The sequence below is a fragment of the Phoca vitulina genome, unplaced genomic scaffold (genome assembly GCF_004348235.1).
Source record: "Phoca vitulina isolate PV1807 unplaced genomic scaffold, GSC_HSeal_1.0 scaffold7, whole genome shotgun sequence".
Lineage (NCBI taxonomy): Eukaryota > Metazoa > Chordata > Mammalia > Carnivora > Phocidae > Phoca > Phoca vitulina.
In genome coordinates this window covers 15,522,604-15,545,320 of record NW_022589710.1, presented here as the reverse complement: position 1 = coordinate 15,545,320, position 22,717 = coordinate 15,522,604, and the positions used below count along the sequence as shown (strand labels likewise).

The 22,717-nt window shown below is 36.6% G+C and overlaps 1 protein-coding gene and 1 pseudogene across 1 annotated transcript in view; one reads left to right on the top strand and one right to left on the bottom strand.

The window, feature by feature from the left end:
• The window catches only part of LOC116632639, a 1,010,297-nt gene that overhangs the window by 466,441 nt on the left and 521,139 nt on the right, over window positions 1-22,717 (bottom strand). The window lies entirely within an intron of this gene.
• LOC116632923 lies at window positions 14,856-16,600 on the top strand (annotated as a pseudogene).

The following is a 22,717-nucleotide window of genomic DNA, read 5'->3' as shown; positions in this document are numbered from 1 at the left end:
AGCTATCCCTGCTTCATTTGGCCACCATTTGCATGCATTATCTTTCTTTATCCCTTCACTTTCATTCTAAGAATGTCTTTAAACCTTAAGTGAGTCTCCTGTATGCAACATATAGTTGGGTCCATTCAGCTACTTTGTCTTTCAATGGGAGGATTTAAATTATTTACATTTTAAAAAATTGATATGTAAGGACTTGCTATCACCATTTCTTAAACTGTTTTCCGACTGTTTTGTAGGTCCTTTGGTCCTTTCTTTTTTTCTTGCTGTCTTTGTGAATTAATGTCTTGTAGTGGTATGCTTTGATTTTTTTGTCTTATCATGTATATATTTGTTATAGGTTTTTGATTTGTGATCACCATGAGGTTTTCATATATATCATATAACAGTCTATTTTAAGCTTATCACTTCACTGTAATTGCACAGAAATATTTTACACATTACTTGCCGCCCCATTTTATGTTGCTGATAATCACAATTTATGTATTTTTATGTTATATATCCATTAACAAAATATTGTAGCTATAGTTATTTTTAACAATTTTGTCAAGATCCAAATACACATGTTCAATTACATAAAAGTCATCCCCACTTAGATGTTCCATGAATACCTTAAACTCAAAGTATTCACGTTAGAAATGCATAAGTTAGAAGTGGGTAGTATTCTGGCCTCTCTAATATTCTCAGTTTGTGGAGCTGTACCTACAACAGGATAAAGCAATGTTACAGCCCTCAATCATTGTATTTTCCTTGTCTGTCGGCCTGAACAAGTCAGTGATAATTATACTCTCCATCAGCCATATTATCTTTGAATGACTGACCTCTCTCTCTAGTTGCCGTGTTACCTGCTTACCTATTATTGTTGGATGTGGTAGACAGACTCCAGCACCAATATATCTAGCACAGTTGGCTTTTTTTTTTTTTTTTTTACTTTTTAGAATTTAGTGATGGATGTTTAAGGTCGTAAGGTGACGAGACCTGCCAAAATGAAAATGGGAGTGAAATTCAAGGACAAAAATCAAAGAGTTATCCTTTCTCTCTTGTTAATATTCCCTCTATATCCCTTGTCATACAATATTGGTGGACCCAGTATATGTCCTATGAAGTTAAATTTTGAAGGGAATATTGTATAATGTGGTATTAGGAGGGGAATGGTATTATGTGCTATATAAGTCCTGGTCAAAAATATAAATGTTTATAAAGTCTTGGGATTCAGGTTATTAGCTAATGAGATCAATACAAATTTCCCAATAAACAATCTGCCAAATTCACCTTTGCTTTTTTAAAAGTCACTCCATAATCTCAATAAATACATCTACTCAAAACCAAAGGGAAATGAGGGCCATGTTGGACATAAAAATCTGAAGTGTAAATCATCATCTCCTCCCATGAATACATCTTTTGCATTCTGTGCCCTAATGAACATCATCAGCATTAACCCATTTATCTTAGCTATTCTTTGACTAAAAACCACTAGGAATAGTCTAAATTATACCTAGTACAGTATAATCTGCTGTATTAGTCTAGCAAACAAATTAGTTACTATCAGAAAAGCCATACTAGAGTAGTAATAAAGCCAAAAAAAAAAAAAAAGTTGCCTCTTTCCTTATAACATTTCCAATCTAGGTGAAAAAGTATGTGATGTATGAACATAGTTTATAAATAAGACTTTATAGAAAGCTTAAAATGGATAGCAGAGAATATAAATCATGCATGAGTTCAGAAGATGGAGAGAGTTACAATATCAAAGAGGTGAAATTTGAATTAGATATGAAAAATACTTATGATTTATATCAGATGAGAGGAAAAGGAAGAATTTCCCAAATAAGTAATAGGATATAAGTCATGGATAATAGACATGTAAAATTAATTGCTTGCAGGAGAGATTATTTCAAATTAGGATAAGGTTAGGAAAGAAGATCCCAAATGGACAATAAAGGTTTTTGGATTATATCCAGTGTACAATAAAAAAAAAAAAATCACCCAAGGTTTTTGATCAGAAAGTTGTATTAAAAAAGGAACAGCTTTTCTTTATTTTTTTAATTTTATTTTATTTAAATTCAAGTAATTAACACATAGTATATTATTATTAGTTTCAGAGGTAGAGTTCAGTGATTCATCAGTTGCATATAATACCCAGTGCTCATTACATCATGTGTCCTAAAAAAGAACAGTTTATTATTATTATTTTTTAAGATTTTTATTTATTTATTTGACAGAGAGAGATACGGCAAGACAGGGAACACAAGCAGGGGGCAGTGGAAGAGGGAGAAGTAGGCTTCCCAACGAGCAGGGAGTCTGACGCGGGGCTCGATCCCAGGGTCCTGGGAACATGACCTGAGCCGAAGGCAGACGCTTAACGACTGAGCCATCCAGGTGCCCCAAAAAGGAACAGTTTAAAAAAACACAATTTTGGGAAAGGTTTACAAGTCATATTAAGAGACGTTGAAGATCCCTGTATATCTACTTTAGTCCATTATCTTAGGATAGAATGAGGATTCCCAGATGGTAAGGTATTTGCAACAAACAAGGACAGTGAGCCATGTGAACTTAACCATGGAAAAAATGGGTAAAATTACTTCAATTTACTATGCCACTTTCCATAACAATCTAAAAGTAGGAACATCCCAAAGGAATATAAGAACAAAAAATGAAAAACAATGTACAAAACAAGAGATGGGAATTCGGCAAATTGACCAGAACCAAAAGAAACAAAGAATGCTCTGGAAGGGCATAAAATGAAAAAAGAATCTAGTTCACATGATAAGGCAAGGCAGTGAGGGAAAGAACAATTGTTTAACAATTAAGCAAAATGCAGTTTCATTTTTTTTTTAAATTCACTAAGTACAAACATGTTTGTATCTCTGATCGTTGGTATCTTTTCTCTCCAGGGAGATGAGTTATTTGTAAATGATTCATTCTTAGACATTTCTGCCAAGAACCCACTCTGGCTGATACCAAAACACCAATGTTGCTGAAATGTTCTGGTAGGTCATAGCCAGACCTGCTATGGGATTTCATGTCATCAGAAATACCAGAGTTAGGTAACTGTGGCTCAGAAACAAACATGTCATCAGAAGTACCAGAGTTAGGTAACTGTGGCTCAGAAACAAATTGTCTTATACGGCAGCAGAGCCTAGCGTAATTATCATACACTCTTACTATCCATACAAAGTGCAGGGAACATCTGGTTTCTTTCAACCTCCAATTTAACTCTTTTTTTTTTTTTTTTTGGTCCTATTAGGAACAGGCTACAGTAGTTGCATAATTAAGAACAGAAATCACCTCTATGAAGAACTAGGGAAAATAAAAGAGGAACCAAGGGATGAAAGGGAAGTCACTCATTTTGTGTCTGCTCGTTTAAATTTTTATATGTTATAGATCTTTTATTCTGAGTGTTTGCTTCCCATAGTAAGCCAGAGGGAAAGCAGGCTTAAACAGGGACAAGTCATCTTTCTTGCACAGCTTTGCAGTCAGACTGGCCCTTTGTAGTCTGGCCTAGCTCAGCCATATGTTCTTACCTGTCAGTGTCAAAGGAAGCAGAGAAAGTGTAGTAATAACTGAACTCCAGAGTGATTTTCATTGCCAGCAGATAGGCCACAAACTAGAGACAATCTAGCAGCTGACTTTCTTGCTGCCCTATTCATCTGCCTCTCAAAATAACTTTTTTATTTCCTACCAAATAGATGGGGCATGATGCACTGGAATTAGGACATAATATAGGAAGGTAAGAGTTAGCTTGAGCTGGTTTCAAAGAATTATTGGACTCCTGAAAGGAAAGAAAGATGAGGACACACCACAAATTGTTGGGAAAAATGGTGAGAGGCAGACTAAGGCTTAAAGATCATTATAGGTTAGTAAGACCAGTTTCTGGAGAGGGGTGGTAACACCACTAAAAGATAAACAATATCCATGGCGTAGAGAACCTTAGAATGTGAAGACAGGAACACATCTGTTTTATATGGAATGCTAACACTTCACTAAATCCAGTGTGACTTGTGCAGATCAGAAAAGAAAAACATACCCATAAAATCTCTTTCCCATTGCCTAATATACAATGAATTACCCTTTACACTGTTAATAGAAATCTCAATACTCTGTTATTACTAGTCTATTTTTAATCTTATTGAGTCTTTAAGAGGTTTCATATGCATGACATTTTACTATACATTTGAAAGAAGAAAATAAAATAGCTTTAGCTCCTTGGAAGGAATTATATCTTGTGATACATGAGAGAAGCAAATTATGTAACTACTGTAAAAGCACCCACATGAGGTCCCCAGATGTCTGTTGTATTTGTATTCACTCAAATTTTGGGGGGCCACTCCTTTCTCTTACTCCCTCATTTCATTTGCCTCAAAATTGCTAAATTAAACAAGTTGTAATTGGGGTTATTCAGTGCCTTGTAGTGATATTGTTCATTTGGGAAAAGTAAAAAAACAGTTTCAAGTTCATTATTTAGTATAGTTAGTGAATAAATCATTTGAAAGTTCTATTACTATATGATTTTAAGCATTTTCTATCTTCTGCTTTAACTGATCTCTATTATATATTATATATGTTATTTTATATTATATATATGTTATATATGTTATTTCAAATATGACTCTACTGATATGCATTGGTTCATGCTAACATTGGTTTTTTTATACTTTCTATTGTTTTCTTTTTAAGTTATTTTAATTCCAGTTAGTTAACACATAAGTGTTATTTTAGTTTCAGGTGTACAATATAGTGATTTAACAATTCCATACATCACCCAGTGCTCAACAGGGCAAGTACACTCCTTAATCCCATCATCTATTTCACCCATCCCCCCACTCACCTCCCCTCTGGTAACCATCAGTTTGTTCTCTATAGTTAAAAGTCTGTTTCTTGGGTTTCTCACTCTTTTTCACCTTTGCTTGTTTGTTTTGTTTCTTAAGTTCCACATATGAGTGAAATCATATGGCATTTGTCTTTCTGTGACTGGCTTATTTTGCTTAGCATTATACTCTCTAGTTCCACCCATGTCATTGCAAATGGCAAGATTTCATTCTTTTTATGACTGAACAATATTCCATTATATATATATTATATATTATAATATTATATACTTATATATAATATATATATTATAATGGAGATATATATATATAGAAGAGGTGATATATATCACCTCTTCTTTATCCATTCATCTATCAATAGACACCTTGGCTATTGTAAATAATGCTGCAATAAACATAGGGGTATATGTATCCCTTTGAATTAGTGTTTTTGTATTCTTTGGGTAAATACCCAGTAGTGCGATTGCTGGATCTTAGGATAATTCTATTTTTAAGTTTTTGAGGAACCTCCATACTGTTTTCCACTGTGTCTGCACCAGTTTGCATTCCTACCAACAGTGTAAGAGGGTTCCTTTTTCTCTACATCATCGCCAACACCTGTTGTTTCTTGTGTTGTTGATTTTAGCTGTTGTTACAGGTGTAAGATGATGTCTCAATGTAGTTTTGATTTGCATTTCCCTGATGGTAAGTGATGATGAGCATCTTTTCATGTATCTTTTGGCCACCTGTATATCTTCTTTGGAGAAATGTCTGTTCATGTTTTCTGCCCATTTTTAGATTATTTGTTTTGAGGGAGGTGTTGAGTTTTAGAAGTTATTTATAAGTTCTTTGGATACTAATCTTTTATCAGATAGGTCATTTGCAAATATCTTCTGTCATTCTGTAGGATACCTTTAGTTTTGCTGATTGTTTCCTTTGTTGTGCAGAAGCTTTTTATTCTGATGTCGTTCCAATAGTTTATTTTTGCTTTTGTCTCCCTTGCCTCAGGGGTCCTATCTAGAAAAAAAAAGTTGCTATAGCTGATGTGAAAGAAGTTACTGTTTGTGTTCTCTTCTAGGGCTTTTATGGTTTCAGATCTCATATTTAGGTCTTTAATCATTTTGAATTTATTTTTGTGTATGGTGTAAGAAAATAGTCCAGTTTCATTCTTTTGCAGATGTATGCTAACATTTTTAAATCTCTTAACGTTATGCCTAGCTAGTCATACCTGTCAATGTAACATATTGATTTTCCCAAGGTCAAAGACAAAGGGCATTATATATTTGACATTTAATGAAAGCCATTCCCATTAGTGTCCACTTCTTTAGAATATTTCTGAGGGAGAAATCTATTTAAGTGAATTGCTTAAACATGTTTCATTCAGATCTGGTGACTTAAGTTTCATAATTCCAAAAACTTCTTTCAACAGTTCTTTCTGCAAATAACATCTTAGTCCCACTGGATTTTATGTAGAGCTACATAACATGTAAGAGAAAATGCATGATGTCAAGGGACTTTCAACCTAAAAGACAAAACTTGAAAATTATGAATCAAGTAAATATACTCTTTGATAAACGCAAGTGGATATGTATCTAAGGACCTAAACTTGAGGAATAAAAATCAGGCAGATTCTTGTATTTAGAGGTTCTGAGGCATAGAAGATCAGCCTGAAGAGGCTTTGTGTGATGGAGAGCTTCACAATAAAGTAGATTTGGAAAGTGCCTAGGTACAGTATTACTATATCTGGAAGAGAAATATATATTCCCTCATTTCCCTGTTCACACAATTCTCTCAGCTATTTATAATTTGTAGCACTTTCTAAAAACAGTCTTGATAAGTGCTTTACAAATAAATAGAACCTAAAATACAAATTTTAGAACCTCAGATGTATATGTTTTTATATTTTTTCCCTGATATGTGTAATTTACTAGGGGGAGGATCAAGAAAATACACACATACTCATATTTTTTCACCTGTCCCTTCCCCAAAAAATCATATCAAAGTAAAAAAAAAACAAAAAACACAAGATTTCAATTCTAATTCAGATCATATTATTCTTTCCTTTCTTCTTCAAATGAGTCTTTGAATCAACTGTGAGCCATTTGACTTTCCACAAGTTTTCCTATTACTCACAATTAAAATATAAAACTTATATTTTGAGGAGTATCAAATATTATATCATTTGTTGTCCAAAAATATTTCTAAGACTTTAAATAATTAGAAAAGTTATTAGTTTATGAGTATTTTTCCATTTTGAAAAAGGCAAAGGAAAAATTAATCATATCTTATAAAGCCACTATGTTTTGTTGTGTTTGGTTTTGATTTCATTTGATCAATTTCTTTTGTCTTATTGTGGAGTGAGGGATGTATACTAAGGAAATAAGGAAATTTGCTGGTTGATCTCTCTGCTCAAGTTATAGGAATTCTTTATTTCAAGAAGAAAGATACTATCTCTTGTCTTGCATTTGACTTCAGGCTGAAAAAGCACCATTAGTAGAGTAACTATACCTAGCATTCCAGGTTTAGCATGTTTCCTTTATTTAAATGCTACCCTTAGGCACCAGATATGTGGAAAACTTCTCTCACATCTATGATGTGCTATTGTATAATTTCTTAGGAGTACTTATCTTGCCTCTCAGTATAGGTCTCTTCATGTTAACTTGGAAAAATGGAAAGACATTGAAAAGGTAGAGAAGATGTGTCCATCTGAGGAAGTAACTAGAGCCACTAAATAACACATTTTGTAGTAGTTCTGGTTTTTAGAAAGGTCCCCTTTCTGATATCAGATACTTTTAAAATTATCCTTCGAAAATTATAGAAAAATTTCATGTTGGTTTTTTTTCTCCCAGACACCAGGCACCAATGTGGATTCATATTTCCCTAGGTTTTTAACTTTCTATAAAGTGAAAGTAATAAAATGAAATCTGTTTGATTTGTCAAAGAAACCTTCGGACAAGAGATGCCTTGAAATTGTTCTCCTTAACTTTCATTTGGTATAGTGGAAAGAGGATGGGCTTGGAACAAGGCAGAATTTTATTTTTTACCAAACCAATAACTATTCTAGCTTCACAATTTTGAGCCAATTGTTTAAACTTGCTGAGTTCCATGTTCCTCAACTTTAAAAAGTATCACAGTGATAGCTATCATGCAGACTTCTTGTGACAATCAAGTAATAGAATGGAAAGCACCTATCTCCGACTCTAGCCTACGAGGAGAAAAAAATGCCCCTATACTTCTCAGTGCTCCTGCGAAAAGCCATAACCTCCTAAGACACAGAAAGGTTTATGACATAAGGTAGGGAATGTATGCTTTCAATTCCTCTAGAAACATTTTACTCTTCACATACCATGAGAATTAGATCTGTAGTTAATTGCTCTGACCCAGGAATGCCAAATGCTCTGAATTAGGTCCCTAGGTTAAGGCCCAAGGTGACAGGAAGCACTGTCTCTCTGTTTATATTTCAAAAAAACATGAATCTAGAACCTGGAAATAGATCTAGGTCATAAAGTAGTAGACACCCACAGTTTATAGGACTCTTGGAAAGATGCATTTATGTTTCAAAAGGTTAGAGTAAAAATCTAGGATTCTTTCCATCCCATCTCAGGATAAAGGGCTGGCTGTCTCTTATCTATAAATCTAATCTAATATTCTCTGTTCCTCACCTAGGACAGATTTGAAATTTGTATGCATAGGACTTTTGACCTGGCTTTCATAGAGACACCCCTGGGGTAAGGATCAGAGTGTAGAGAACAATATGATCATGATTTGCTTTTTAAGTAGATAATAATGTGATGGATTTAGAATACCTTGTGTGCACATTCAATACAAAATTATATTCATAATTTTATCATTGATCACATTCAAAATAAATTAAAAATGAGTTTAAAAACCCAACAATGATCACATCAGTGTTTCAGAACATTTTGCTTAATAAACAAACAAACCAAAATAGTCTTGGATTCAATCGCGAGGTTAAGACAAGTTCTCAAGTGAGCTTTGCAGTCATATTTTCCTAGAGGGAAAACTTTCTACTTTCTTCTTCTTTTTTTTTTTTTTTAAGATTTTATTTATCTATTTGACAGAGAGAGAGAGAAAGAGAGAGCACACAAGCAAGGGGAGCTGCAGAGGGAGAGGGAGAAGCAGGCTCCCCACTAAGCAAGAAGCCTGATGCCGGACTTGATCCCAGGACCCTGGGATCATGACTTGAGCCGAAGGCAGACGCTTAACCGACTGAGCCACGCAGGCGCCCCTCTACTTTTCTAAAACATCCACAACATTGAGCTAGTGGCAAGTGGAGGCCACAGGTCTCGACATCATTACCACAGATAGACATATACACACACACAGACACAGAAATACATACACACACACACAACAGTTCAATGATTTTACCTAGGTGGAAAGAATACCACTTAATTAGATGCAAGACCAATTAATCAATATTAATTTATTTGACTCAGAGTGCCCAGTAAATGAAAGTCGTATCTATCTCTGCTTAGGTTTCTGTCACCTGTCAATATTTTACAAAGATGCTCAATGTCATTGGTGTTATGTCATTCTTCTAGGCTTCAGGAGTTGGTTTCCCAAAGTCATAAAATCTCATTGCTTTAAAAACTTAAGTAGTCTAGGAGATGGCATGATATAGGATCATATTCCCAGAAGGTTTAATAATGCAAATTGTGGGGTATCATAGTGACCTTTTAGCTACAACGGTAACTTCCACGATACTGACTGGGAAGCAGACAAGCAGCATGTTTAGCCTGTTGCTGACCTTGAGCTAGTTACTCATTCACCAAAGCTCTATTTGAATTCAACATTGGCATTCATACTTGAACTTAGACTAGAAACGGGTACATTGCATGCATACAAAAATGATTAATTTCAAAATTCAATTAACTGATAAACTGTTTTCATTGTTCTTTAGGTATTTTTCTGTCTCTCGTTTTAAAATTAAGTCCTTTTTCAATAAGTTTTAGTAAAATTGCTTGAATCAACCTTCTAAGAGAGTTGTTCCTAATGGCATCTGTTTTTCTCAGCTATTTATAGCAATCATCTGTTTATCAGTACAAAAACAGGTATTGACTGCACTCTATGTTCATAACATGCTAGACACTGGTGGGGCAAAAAGATATAAAATCTATTGAGAGTTTTGGGGCACCTGGGTGGCTCAGTTGGTTATGCATCCGAATCTTAATTTTGGCTCAGGTCATGATCTCAGGGTCATGAGACTGAGCTACATGTCTGGCTCCACGCTCAGTGGGGAGTTTGCTTGAGATTCTCTCTCTCCCTCTGCCCCTCCCCACCACTCTCTCTCTAACAATAAATAAATCTTAAAAAAATAAAACTATTGAGAGTTTTATAATCTCATTGGGGAAGAGATCCAGTGCCAAAAGAGTATGGTGCTGAATATAAATTCTACAGTTTAAAGAAAGGTAAGATGATTGTAAACCATGATCAGAGAAAGCTTCATAGCAATGGGGGAAAATATTCCCTGCATGCAGAAGTGGGTTTAAAAAGGGAGTGGGGGCTGGGTTGCCAGAGGTGGGGGTGGGATGAAATGGGTGAAGAGGGTCAAAAGGTATAAACTTCCAGTTATAAAACAATCATGAGGATGTAATGTATACCACGACGACTATAGTTAATAATACTATACTGTATATTCGAAAGTGGCTAAGAGAGCATACCTCATCACAAGAAAATATATTTTTTTGTAACTATGGTAACAAATTTTAACTAGATTCATTGTAGTGATCATTTTACAGTATATACAAATATTGAATCATGCTGTATATCTGAAACTAATAAAATGTTATATGCCAATTATACCTCAATTAAAAAAAATAAAAGCATCCCTGTGTAAAGAAAAAAAAAAGTGAAAAGATAAGAAAGAAAAAGTTATGTCTGAGGGCCACTGAGGTTGTGATTTTTCATGGATCATATGGTTAACATCAAAATAAAGTGGCAAATAAATTATAAGAATATATGAAGACCAGATTATAGAGCCATATTAAAGAGAGCCCAAGAATATTTCAATAATTTAAGTAACTGAGAATCTGTTAGAAAGATTAAAACTAAATTCTTACTTCCAGAACAATTCTTTATCTCAAAATGAGTGATTCTTTGCACAGTTAGCATAGATTCATAACCCTTTTCCATAGCTTTTAGGGAAAAGGAAGGGATCTAGTCCAAGAGAATTACTGTTGCTCATTATTCCCTATGGGTTATAGTTTCCACTGCTGACAAGGGAGCTTGTGGGGAGAGAATGATTCTAGCAATCTACAAGTGCCCAAGGATCCTGGCTGCTTCCGCAAAGAAGAAACAACTCAGTTGCCAGAAGGTCTCAGCAGGGACAAGAGCAGCAGTGCAGACCGAGGGCAGGTCCTGATGCCTTACGTAGCCCTAAGAGAAGGCTCTAAGTCCTCTCAGTTTATAGGATCAGCCTTGGTAAGAGTAGCCTAGCTTCTGAACCCAAGCTGTACAAACACAAGTAATGAACCAATCTTTTCAAAACTCATTCAAAAACATACTCCAACATTTGAAACACTGAATTGTTTCCTCATTGAACCACTGCATTTTAATGAAAGTGTATCATCCAACTTTGTATTAAGCCAACGGGTTACAAAATTTCTTGCTCCCAGAAAATGGTTTAGACCTTTTATTTGTTTCTCAGAGCTTGAAACAGGGTTAATTAATAAATTAATCCTTGTAAATTAGAGAGTATTTTATAACACACAAACACATTCGAATATCTTTTGCCACCAATATCTGTGAGTACCTGCAATATAATAGGTACTATGGCAGGTACTGTAGATGTTTCGATCTCCTGTGGGACAGGCAATACTAACGTCACCTCTCCCAGTTTACAAATAAGGAACTTGAATCCAAAAAAAGGCCAAAGTACCCTAGCCATAATCACACAGCAGGAAAGTAATTAAATTAGGACTTAGATCCAGACCCTATAACATTAAATCTTACATTCTTTGAATTGCATGAGTCTGCTTTCCCAGCAAAAACTCAATAACTATATGCTAAATAGGAATGGGAGAGTGATATATTAAGAATAACAAATCAAAGTCTTATTGGGGTAGAAAGACCCTTGGAAGCACGCCTGAGGAAATGAAGGCCTGGCCAACTGTTATGAGACTGAACAGAAGGTAACTGATGCATCTATCAAATCACTCATTCATTCAAAAGCATTTTACAAACACCTATATGCTTGGTGCTGAATAGATGGTGTTATAGCAAGCATGAGGTTGGGGAGAGAACACGCCTGTGATGTCATGTGCCTTGACAGAAATAAGGAATAAAGGCAGGCAAGCTAGCTGAAAAGTCAAGTTGCCAATTCTACTTTAGGTATGTTATGCTGCAGCAAGAATGATTTATATAGACCACACATTTGTCAATTCATTACTGGAATTCAGAAGAGGAGTTATGTCTAGAGATAAATTATTGAGAAATTACATGGCGATGTAGTTTAAAATCATGACTAAAAAGCCAGTCACAAAGAACTACATATTGTGTGATCCCAATTAAAAGAAATGTCCAGAATAGGCAAATCTATAGAAACAGAAAGTAGATTAGTGGTCTCCTAGAGCTGCAGGAAAGAGTTGGGAGATTGCAGGGTGATGGTTGGGGAGTGCATGGTTTATTTTTCAGGTAATGAAAATTTTATAAAAATGATTGTGGTAATAGATATGCACCCTGTGTTTATGCTAAAAACTATTGAATTGTACACTTTAAATAGTGAATTATATGGGTATGTGAATTATATCTTAATAAAGCTGCTAAAAACAAAGCTGTAACTATAGATGAGTTATCAGAAGGATAAGAAATAAAGAAAATTCAAAGGACCAAAGAGAGTGAGGAGTAGCTATAATTAAATGGAAAGAAGAAGGCTGTAAATAATGAGGCAAACAACACATTCAAAAATCTTATTGAGCAAAAGTCCTAGATTTGAAGTAAACTGAGTAAAAGGCATGAATGCAAGATTTTCCTAAGGGAAAAGGAGAATGGCAACTTTAAGTAACTACAAGGCTCTGTCCAAATTCTAGAATTATGGTAGACTAGGTGCACTATCTAGTCTACAATTTCTCAGAATAGAGTGGCAAAGGGCAAATCCAATCAAGTCCTTAGAAGGATGCTTAAGAGTCAAGAATGAGAGAGAAGAAGCAAATGCCAGTACCAAAGAGTCAAAAGCAGGATTATAAAAGTGGGATGGAGTCAAGAGTTATAAACTCTCCAAAAAGGAGTTGGATACTAATATAGGAGGCATTCATTAAGTCATATAATACATTATTTCTTGAACATTAATTATGTAATAATAAAGAACAAAAATCTTAATGTCTTTCCTGGTGGAACTAATAGTTGACTAGCAAAGGTAGATATTTTTATAATCACTGATAAAAATGCAAAGTTCTAACTGGAGGAAGTGCTAAAAACAAGAGTTATCGGGATCCTAAAAGACCATCGTGGGATGACTGTTACAGAGAAAGAAAAGGCTACATTGAGAAAGCAATGCTTGAATTGCAATTTGAGAATTAAAAATAAATAAAGAGGTATTTTGGGAAAGTATATCAGATACAAAGGATTGAAGAGTGCATTGTGAATGGCGCAAAGAAACTAAAGAGTTTCTTTGGTTGTTAGAAACCATGTAGGGTCTTACAAGTCATCTAAAAGAGATTTTCTTTATCCAAAGAACAATGAGATTTTATCAAAAGATTTTAAGTGTGTGGAGGGGAGCATGGCAACATAATCAAATTAACATTTGCAATATAAAGAACTGATTGGTGGTGAAGCCAGTTGAGCTTCTGACTTGATTTCAGCTCAGGTCATGATCTAAGGGTCCTGAGATCGAGCCCCACAGCAGGCTCTACTCTCAGTGGGGAGTCTGCTTGAGATTCTCTCCCTCTCCCTTTGCTCCTCCCCCAGCTTGCACACACTCTCTAAAATAAATAAATGAATCTTAAAAAAAAAAAAGAAAAAAGAACTAATTGAAGAAAGGCTGAGTGAATAATGATAGATAGGACATGATGGCATCATCCAAGCAAAAGATCATGATAGCTTGGATAAGGGTGGTAGTGATTATGGTAGAGATGGAGAAAAAAGGGTCAAGTTCAATAATACTTAAAAGGAAATTTTGGCAGGATTTGTTAAAGCCCTGAATAAAAGGTGACGAGAGAGAGAAAAGGGTATCAGGCTTGTTCCTGTGCTTTTGGCTTATGCCACTGGATGGTGCCATTCTTTAGATAAGTAACAATGAAAGGAGTGAATTGGAAGAGAAAGATAACAAGGCCAGCTTTCATCTCCATATAGGTCATAGTCAGAGCACTGGATATGGATCAAATCACCAAGGGAATAGGGAGTGAAGAATGAGAACATTAAAAAACTCCAGGACTGTGCCGAGATAAAATGCAAAGAAGAAATAGAAGGAATGGATAGAAATTCAGAAGGAAAAGGAAGGGGGAACCCTAACATGGAAACTCAGGGAGGGTAGTTTTCCAGAGAGGGTAGCCATCAGTTTTAAGTGATTCTGAAATATTGAATGAGATGTTACTATAAATAGCCATCAGGAGAAGCAGCAGAGAGGTCATTGATGAATTTATTGAGTGCTATACCAGTGCAGAGAATGGGCAGGAAGCTAGATTGTGTGGCTTTCAGCGGGAGTGGGATATACTGAGACAATGAAATTCTGAAAAAATAAAAATGATAATTCTTAAAACCTATTTGGTTCTTAAAGGAAGGAGATGAGGTGGTAGTGATGGGGGCATAGGTGGTAAACTAAGGGACTTTATTCATGTGTTGTTTGATTTTTAATCAATGCAAGCCTGAAAATATATATTTTTTAAGATTCTTATTTATTTTTTAGAGAGAGAGAGAGCACAAGCAGGGGGAGTGGCAGAGGCAGAGGGAGAAGCAGGCTCCCCGCTGAGCAGGGAGCCCGATGTGGGGCTCGATCCCAGAACCCTGGGATCATGACCTGAGCTGAAGGCAGATGCTTAACTGTCTGAGCCACCCAAGTGCCCCTATATTTTTTTAATTAGTGGGGGGAAAATTTTCACTTGGAAAAGAAAAGTAAAGTGCATAAGATAAAGGAGAGTGACAATTCCTGACAGTAAAGATGGGAAATGAAAGGCAAAACACCGGTGCAGAGCTTGGGGTTAGTTATAATGCTTGAAGAGCCAGAGCTGGTTAAGACATTTATGAAGCTGTGGGTGTACAGCATGTGAATATAAAAGTCTCATTTAATGACAGAGGCTGTGATAGGCAAGATCAGGTAAAAATTTCCTCCTTTGAGACAAAAGGAGGCCTCTGAATGTTTCTAAGCAGGGGAAATGAGTCAACCCCAGGAAGAGATGGAGGAGGAATGCAATCTCTGTAATTGCTACTTTGTGGAACCAGGTAAGCAATAAAGAAGAGACAAAAGGGGGAAAGGACTACTGAGCTGCATAAACTCATTGAAGATTTTTTTCTATTATTTTGGTTTTTGTGTATATCATCTCCCAAGTCCACAGCTTTCCACATTTGTCTAGTTTAAATTTGTTAAACAACTCTAGCAGACCAATATTCCCAGATTAAGATTGCTTATTTTGAAAACTAAATATTCACAAGAATATTCAGTTCATAGTCCTAGTTCAGATGTTCTTATTTTTGCCTATAGAGTTTAGAATAAAATTCTGGGAACCTAGACATATGGAGCTAGAAATGATCTTTTTTTCATAATCTCTTAAAATTTCTTCCCTGACAAGATCATAGCAAAATTATATACTTCTAAAAATTGAACTGTTGATTTACTATAAACCTATTTCAGTATTCCATATAAAATTACTTAGAAACATTATTTCTACAATGCCTTTATTATGTTATATGGTGTAATAATGAGGTATTTTCCTTTTCTTTATTGAAAATGGCTAAAATAGCATATAATTATGGGAATGTATTATTTATTCTCTAGACTTCAACTGATCCTTTTTGATAGACATACCATACTTTGTGGCATTTACATTGGACTTTGAGGTGTAGACAGGAATATGAAATACATTAAAATTAATGAAATACAAATTAAAGAAATATAAATCTACCTTGAACATAATTTACAATTTCTTTTGCAGTGTCTTAGTTCATTTGGGCTGTAAAATACCACAGACTGGTTAGCTTATGAAAAACAGAAATTTGAGAGCAACATGCCTATGTTTTATTGTGACCACTACAACACATGTCTCACCCAGGACTGTCCATCTGTGAAAAAGAAACACTGCAGTGGTGGGAAACACAAAGAGAATGTGAAAGACTACTCTCAGAAATGGATGGAAGAACAGGCTCAGAGACTGACTGACAAAACAAGTGCTGTATTTCAATAAGGAAAGATACCTCCTACTCCTGCACAGGCAAGGATCCCACTTACCCCCCCAGTCTCCTGGGTCTGCCTTGCCCTGGTATGATGCCGGCACTCTATATGGGGGGGCCCTCCCATGATGCCAGTGATGGGCCCTCCTCTTCCTGGGATGATGCCAGCGGGACCTGCTCCTGGAATGAGTCTGCCTATGGGAGGCCACATGCCAGGAATGCCGGGGCCCCCAGTGATGAGATCTCTTGCCCACACGGTACCCACGCAGCAAGGAATGACTCAAGATGGGACAGATGAGGAGAGGGGGGAGCCTCTTTTATATCCATTTTATATTGCTTGTTCTGCTTCCCCAGGAGATAATGGTGGTGTGACTCTAGGTGTTTTTTAACAGCAGGACAAGGAAGACTTGTTCCTCCTTCCTATCAAAGAGAGAATAGTTTTGGCAGGGGAGTAGTGAGATTAAAAAAAAAAAATCAATTTTCATTTGTCTTGTGAAATGTGGAAATAAAATTGTCAACTGTTTTAGTTAAAAAAAAAAAACACAGAAATTTATTTCTCACAGTTCTGGAGGCTGGCACAGGCTGAAATCAAGGTGCCAGCAATGGTCAGGTGAGGGCCTTCTTCCAGTCGGAGATTTGTCATTGTATTTTAGGCAAAAGTGACAAGCTAGCTCTCTGGGACTTCTTTTATAAGGACATAATAACAATCATGCAGGCTCTGACCTAAACACCTCCCAAAGGCCCCACACCTCCTAATACCATTACATTGGGCATTAGATTTTCAACACATGAATAAGGGGGAGGAGGGATACATACGTTCAAACCATAGCATATTGTAATATATATTTTTACTTACATCGGTTCATATGTAAAAGGCACCGCCATTTTTTCATGTCAAATAAACCTGAATATACTGAAACATACTATGTGCAGGAAGCCAGCAAGGCTGATAAAACATCTAATGTGCTAATTAGCTGGCAGAACTTCTCCTCTAATGGCACATCTTTCCCCATTCAAAATAACCATGACAAAATAGGAGCAAATCACATCTGTCAACTGTTAAGATTATCATAAAGTTCTGGCTAAAAATGCCTTCGCAAGTATTATTATATTCCCTGGACAGTTTAAAAAAGCATAGTCATGATATTTTCCTACCTAGTAGCTTTAAATTGTTTCATAAGTGACCATTACAGTAAAGTGAAAAAAATGCACGAGCCAGTCTGTACATACGGCATGACTGTTACAGTTTATCAAATAGGAAGCAGGTTTAAAAGCAATATATTCTTTCATTCTTTCCTAGGTGGGGTACACCCAATATTCTTAGAAAGTTGGCTAAACTGATTTTGATGCTTTCCATAAGTTGTAAAGTTCTTCATTCTAACCTTTTGGAAACCGTATAAACTAACATAACTTCTAATATCACATAATTTCTATTGCAATTTCTGGATGTAAACATTTCTAGAGCATTTTTTGAAAATTCAACTATATAAAAATATGAGTAAAATCTTATGGTAAGATTTTCATGGAAGCAATGACAACTTGCCCTTTCCTACTCATACATCCTGGATTGTTCCCTAGACAGCATGGGCGTAGGGGTAAAAAATAAAGTATGGGAAGAATGAGACCTGAATTTTAACTCCTACTCAACCATTGGCCTACCTAAAGAATTAGCCTAGTGGATTGTGGACTGCAATGATAAGAGCAATCTTTACATATTTGACAGGCTGTCTTATGCAAAAGACTTAAAGTATGTGCCTCCAAATGTTTTTTGATTCAAGATGAGAATACTTTCTAGATATCAAGCCTAAAGGTATCTTAGCCTCTAAGAGGTAATCACATCTTCAGCATTACCAGGATATCACACCAGGGTTCTTGTGACTCAGATATCTCTGTGTTCCATTCTAAATAGGAGAGTCAGTGATTCCATAATGTTCTCTCTGAGCCTCAATTTCCTCATCTCAGAAAGAAGAAACCATCATAGTTAAAGAGTAAAGCAGTCAAATTTAAAATCGAGATAAGGGGATGAAGAGGCAAAAAAAATATGAGCCTTGTCATATAAGCCCCACTAGGTAGCTCTACTATAAAAACTTAATCTTGAAGTTGAACTATTGCTAACTCACAGTTTCCTCATGCTGATTGCACAAGTGCCTGGCTCGTCTCCACAGCACTGTTAAATTAGAGGAAAAAAAACAGTAATTTGTTACTTTTAGCTGAGTAGCTCAATATTGTTGTTGCATGTCCAGAATTTGTTACATTTTTTGTCACATTTTTTGCTGTTTTATGATTCTACATAAAAATGATACACAATGAAATAAGAAATGGAAGTATTTTCAAACTTCCTGTTTAATCTGAATTGGTTTTCTTATGCATTATGATTAAATAATGCATTTCTTTATAATTGATGTGAGATTTTCAAATGTGGAATAATTTTATTATGGGTTATATGTTTAAATAGGATATATATAATTAATATTGACAGTATTTTAAACATAAAGCAGCATCTCAATATACACCATAAATCTCATGATTTCTTATAAAACTTTTTAGCATATTTTTCTATATAAAACATGCAGCCCTTTAAAGTTGGAGAGATTATTATTTGTATGAAGACTATTATCATGGATTAGTAAAAGTTTATTACTTTTGGTTCCAGATCGTTTGACCTGTCCCACCTTGGTACTTTAGGTGATATTAATCAATAAAGTCCAGAAACACAACAGATTTTACTTTTTCCCAGCCCTTTTCTTCTGTAGGTATCCATATTTTTAAAACATTGTTTTTACCCATAAACTCAAACAAAATATTGTATCCTTTAAAATTAGATTCTTGGCAGTAAACTTAACTGTACATTAAAATCACCTTAATGCTCAATCTGTTTCTCTTCCATAATCCCAAGCATCTGACTTTCACTCTGGGGGACAACTCATGCTGTTCATTCTACAAATATCTTTTCCTCCTTTGTCAGCCAGCCTAGCTGTTACTCATCCTTAAAGGCCTAGTTCAAATGTCAACATGATGCAGCTTGCTTCAAAACCTTCAGGGAGAAGTACTTGCTTCATCATCTGTATTTCCAAAGGAGGTTATATTTATCTCCAAGAGCATTTTTGTTCCACTTTAGAAATTTAACACTTAAATAGTTGGTAATTATGTTACAGTGCAATGAATTTTATAACTTAGCATCATTCAACATTCCTAACCATTATCCCAGAGAAAACCATAGCATAACAAAATTTAAACCAAATGGATTAATTTTCTATTGATGTATAACAAATTACCATAAATTAAGTGGCTTAAAACAGTATCTGTTTATTATCTCACAACATCTGTATGTCTGGCTCTCTGTCAGGGAAGAAGGCTGAAGTCTCATGGCCCTCATAGGCGCTTTGTGACCTGAAAATGTGTGTTTTCAAGGTGAACAGGACTGCATCTCTCTGACTTCTGTCTCTAACCTCTAGACTCCCTGTTAGGAGCTCATATGATTAGGTCAGGACCAACCAGGATATGACTTCTGATGAACTCATTCGATTAGAAACCTTAATTACATCCGCAAAACCCTCTTGCCATATAACCTAACATAACCATGAAAGTGATACCCCAACATAACCACAAGAGAGAGTAGTGGAGTGGTCTGCACCAGCAGAGAATTTTTGCAGTGACATTGTTTAAGAATTGCTGTTCAAAGGTGATAATATAAACAACGACTTTTAGATCGTTTCAGTATGTTTTAAAAATCACAGATAATGCACTCCATTTTGCCTCCATTCTGGATACACTGCTCTGACCATTTTCGCCATGGTGCATTACTGTTTGGGTATCAAAAATTTACTTAATGAGATATTTGATACAGCTCAGGATTCTTTTCTCCTGGAAGAATATGAAAAAATGCCAACTTGTTTATTTTATTTTAGCTGGATATGAAAAAATATAGAGAAATTACAGCTACAGAAAAGACTTAAGTTTTTTATCAGAATTTAAAGGAAATATAAAAAACAAGGACTTGCTTGTTTAAAATATAGAATTGTTTCTCACACCTAGTCTTCCCAGACAGCACAACTTTCTCAAAGTAAGAAATGGCATCTGGACAAAGATCAAATCAGGGCTCTTTTTGTAAAATGTGGCCTCAGGATAAATTTCAGATTGAGAGAGCATCTGTAAAACCTTTTGTTAAGGCTTCAGAAAGATTTAAGGCAGTTCCTTGTAGACCTTCTCCACTAGGAAAAAAAATGACTTCTAAGAATAATAAGGGCATGCCTTCTATAACCTCTTAGCTAGATAAAATGTTTTTAAAAAATCTTAAGGGTATCCTACTTAGATTTTCTTGCCTAGAAAAAAGGTCTGCTATGAATCTAAGGGACTTGCCTTTTAGATACTCTTTACTAGACAAGGATTCTTTAAAGCTGTGAGCTAGAGAAGGGATCCTTTCAGAAAAAAAATGTGGGTGTGGGCCCACAATTAGCAAATGAACAGATTTATAACTTGATACATAAAAATGAACAAATTTTTAAAATAATTGTACCAACTTGTACTCAAAGAGACAGCTACAATGAAAAGGTATCCGAGGCATCAAACTTCTATGAGCAGGAAGCAGGCTGTAAAATTTACTCAGCTGCGAGCTTGGCCATTTCTTATGGAGAAGAAGGAATGATTCAGGGCGCCTGGGTGGCTCAGTTGGTTAAGCGACTGCCTTCGGCTCAGGTCATGATCCTGGAGTCCCGGGATCGAGTCCCACATCGGGCTCCCTGCTCAGCAGGGAGTCTGCTTCTCCCTCTGACCCTCCCCCCTCTCATGCTCTCTCTCATTCTCTCTCTCAAATAAATAAATAAAATCTTAAAAAAAAAAAAAAAAAAAAAAAGAAGGAATGATTCAGTTTGGAGCCCCAAAGGATAGAGCCAAAACCAGAAGTCAACAACCCCAGGGGGCAGAACTGGGCCTTAACCAGCATGTTTCCTGCAACCAAAGCAGGATGAATCATCACCTGAGCCGAGCTGGATTTCACATTGCTGTAGAACAATGACTTTCATGTGCCTATTTCCTGTTTTAGATGGATATGTCTATAATAATTATCATGTCTCCCAGTCTATGCTGAATGTGTGGGAGGCAGGTAAATCATCTCTTTGATGTACAGATTTTCAGATTAAGAAGCACCTTATTTGAGGAGTCTCATTCACACCTGGACCTGATTTAGATAATGAAATGCTAGGCTTTAAACCTGATTGTGATAATATAATGAGATATAACTTGGGGAGTCTTGAGAGGGACTGCATATATTTTGCACTTGGGAGGGAAAGGAGTCATTAGAATCCAGAGTAAAGGGAGAGGCGGAGCAAGATGGTGGAGGAGTAGGAGACCTGGATTTCGTCTGGTCTCAGGAATTCAGCTGGGTAGGGATCAAACCATTCTGATCACCTACAAACTCAACAGGAGATCGAAGAAAATAATAGCAACAACTCTCTAAACAGAAAAGCGACCACTTTCTGGAAGGTATGACGTGTGGAAAAGAGAATCCAAGGCGATATTCAGAAGGATAGATGGCGGGGGAGGGGGCCTCAGTCAGCCACTTCTGGCAAGTGATAGAGCAGCGGAGCACAAAATCGGAACTTCTAGAAGTCAGCTCCACTGAGGGACATTGCTCCAGTGGCTAAGAGGGGGGTGGAACCCTCGCGGGACAGTGTGGTCTCAGGACCCTCGGGGTCACAGAAAGACTGGGGGTGCCTGAGTGCGGTAGAGCTCCCAGGTATTGGAGTGCGTAAGCCAGCTGCAGAGACGGAGCCGAGGAGTGGGCTCTCAGCTCAGGGTGGCCATAAATGGTGATCAGTGGCACAGTCGGGCCACTGCTCCTCCAGCAGGGACCCAACAAGCAGCAGATCCGGGGAGACTCCCCTTCCTCCCCTAGGAGGAGCGGCGTGGGAGCGCACCGCAGGTATCTGCTGGGTTTGGAGACTCCACACCAAGTGGGGTGCCAGAGATAGAAATGCTCGGTCACAGGCCGGGTGAGCACGGAGTGCGGCCAGAGACCTGGGAGACGGGAGTGATTGACTGCTTTTCTCTGGGGGCTCACTGAGGAGCAGGGCCCCGGGTTCTCGACTCCTGGGGGGCAGAGAGTGGGAGGCCACCATTTTCACTCTCATCCTCCAAAGCTGCACGGGAAGCTTGCAGGGAACAAAACTCCTGAGAGCAAACCCGAGCAGATTACTTAGCCCAGACCAGCAAGGGCAGGGCAATTCAGCCTCCCACAAAGACATTTGGGAACCATGGCAACAGGCCCTTCCCCCAGAAGATCAGCAAGAACAGCCAGCCAAGACCAAGTTTACCGATCAATGAGAACGGCAGAACTCCAGCACTAGAGGAATACTGCACATAGAATCCATGGCTTTTTTACCATGATTCTTTAGTCTTTCAAAGTTAATTTTTTTTAACTGCCTTTTCCTTTTAATTTTTCTTTTTCCCTTTTTCAACCAACATCTTATCAATCCCTTTCTTAAAAAACATTTTTATTTTTCATTTTTAGAGTCATATTCTGTCCCTTCATAGTAGTTACCCTTATTTTTGGCATATATATATAAGTTGTTCTC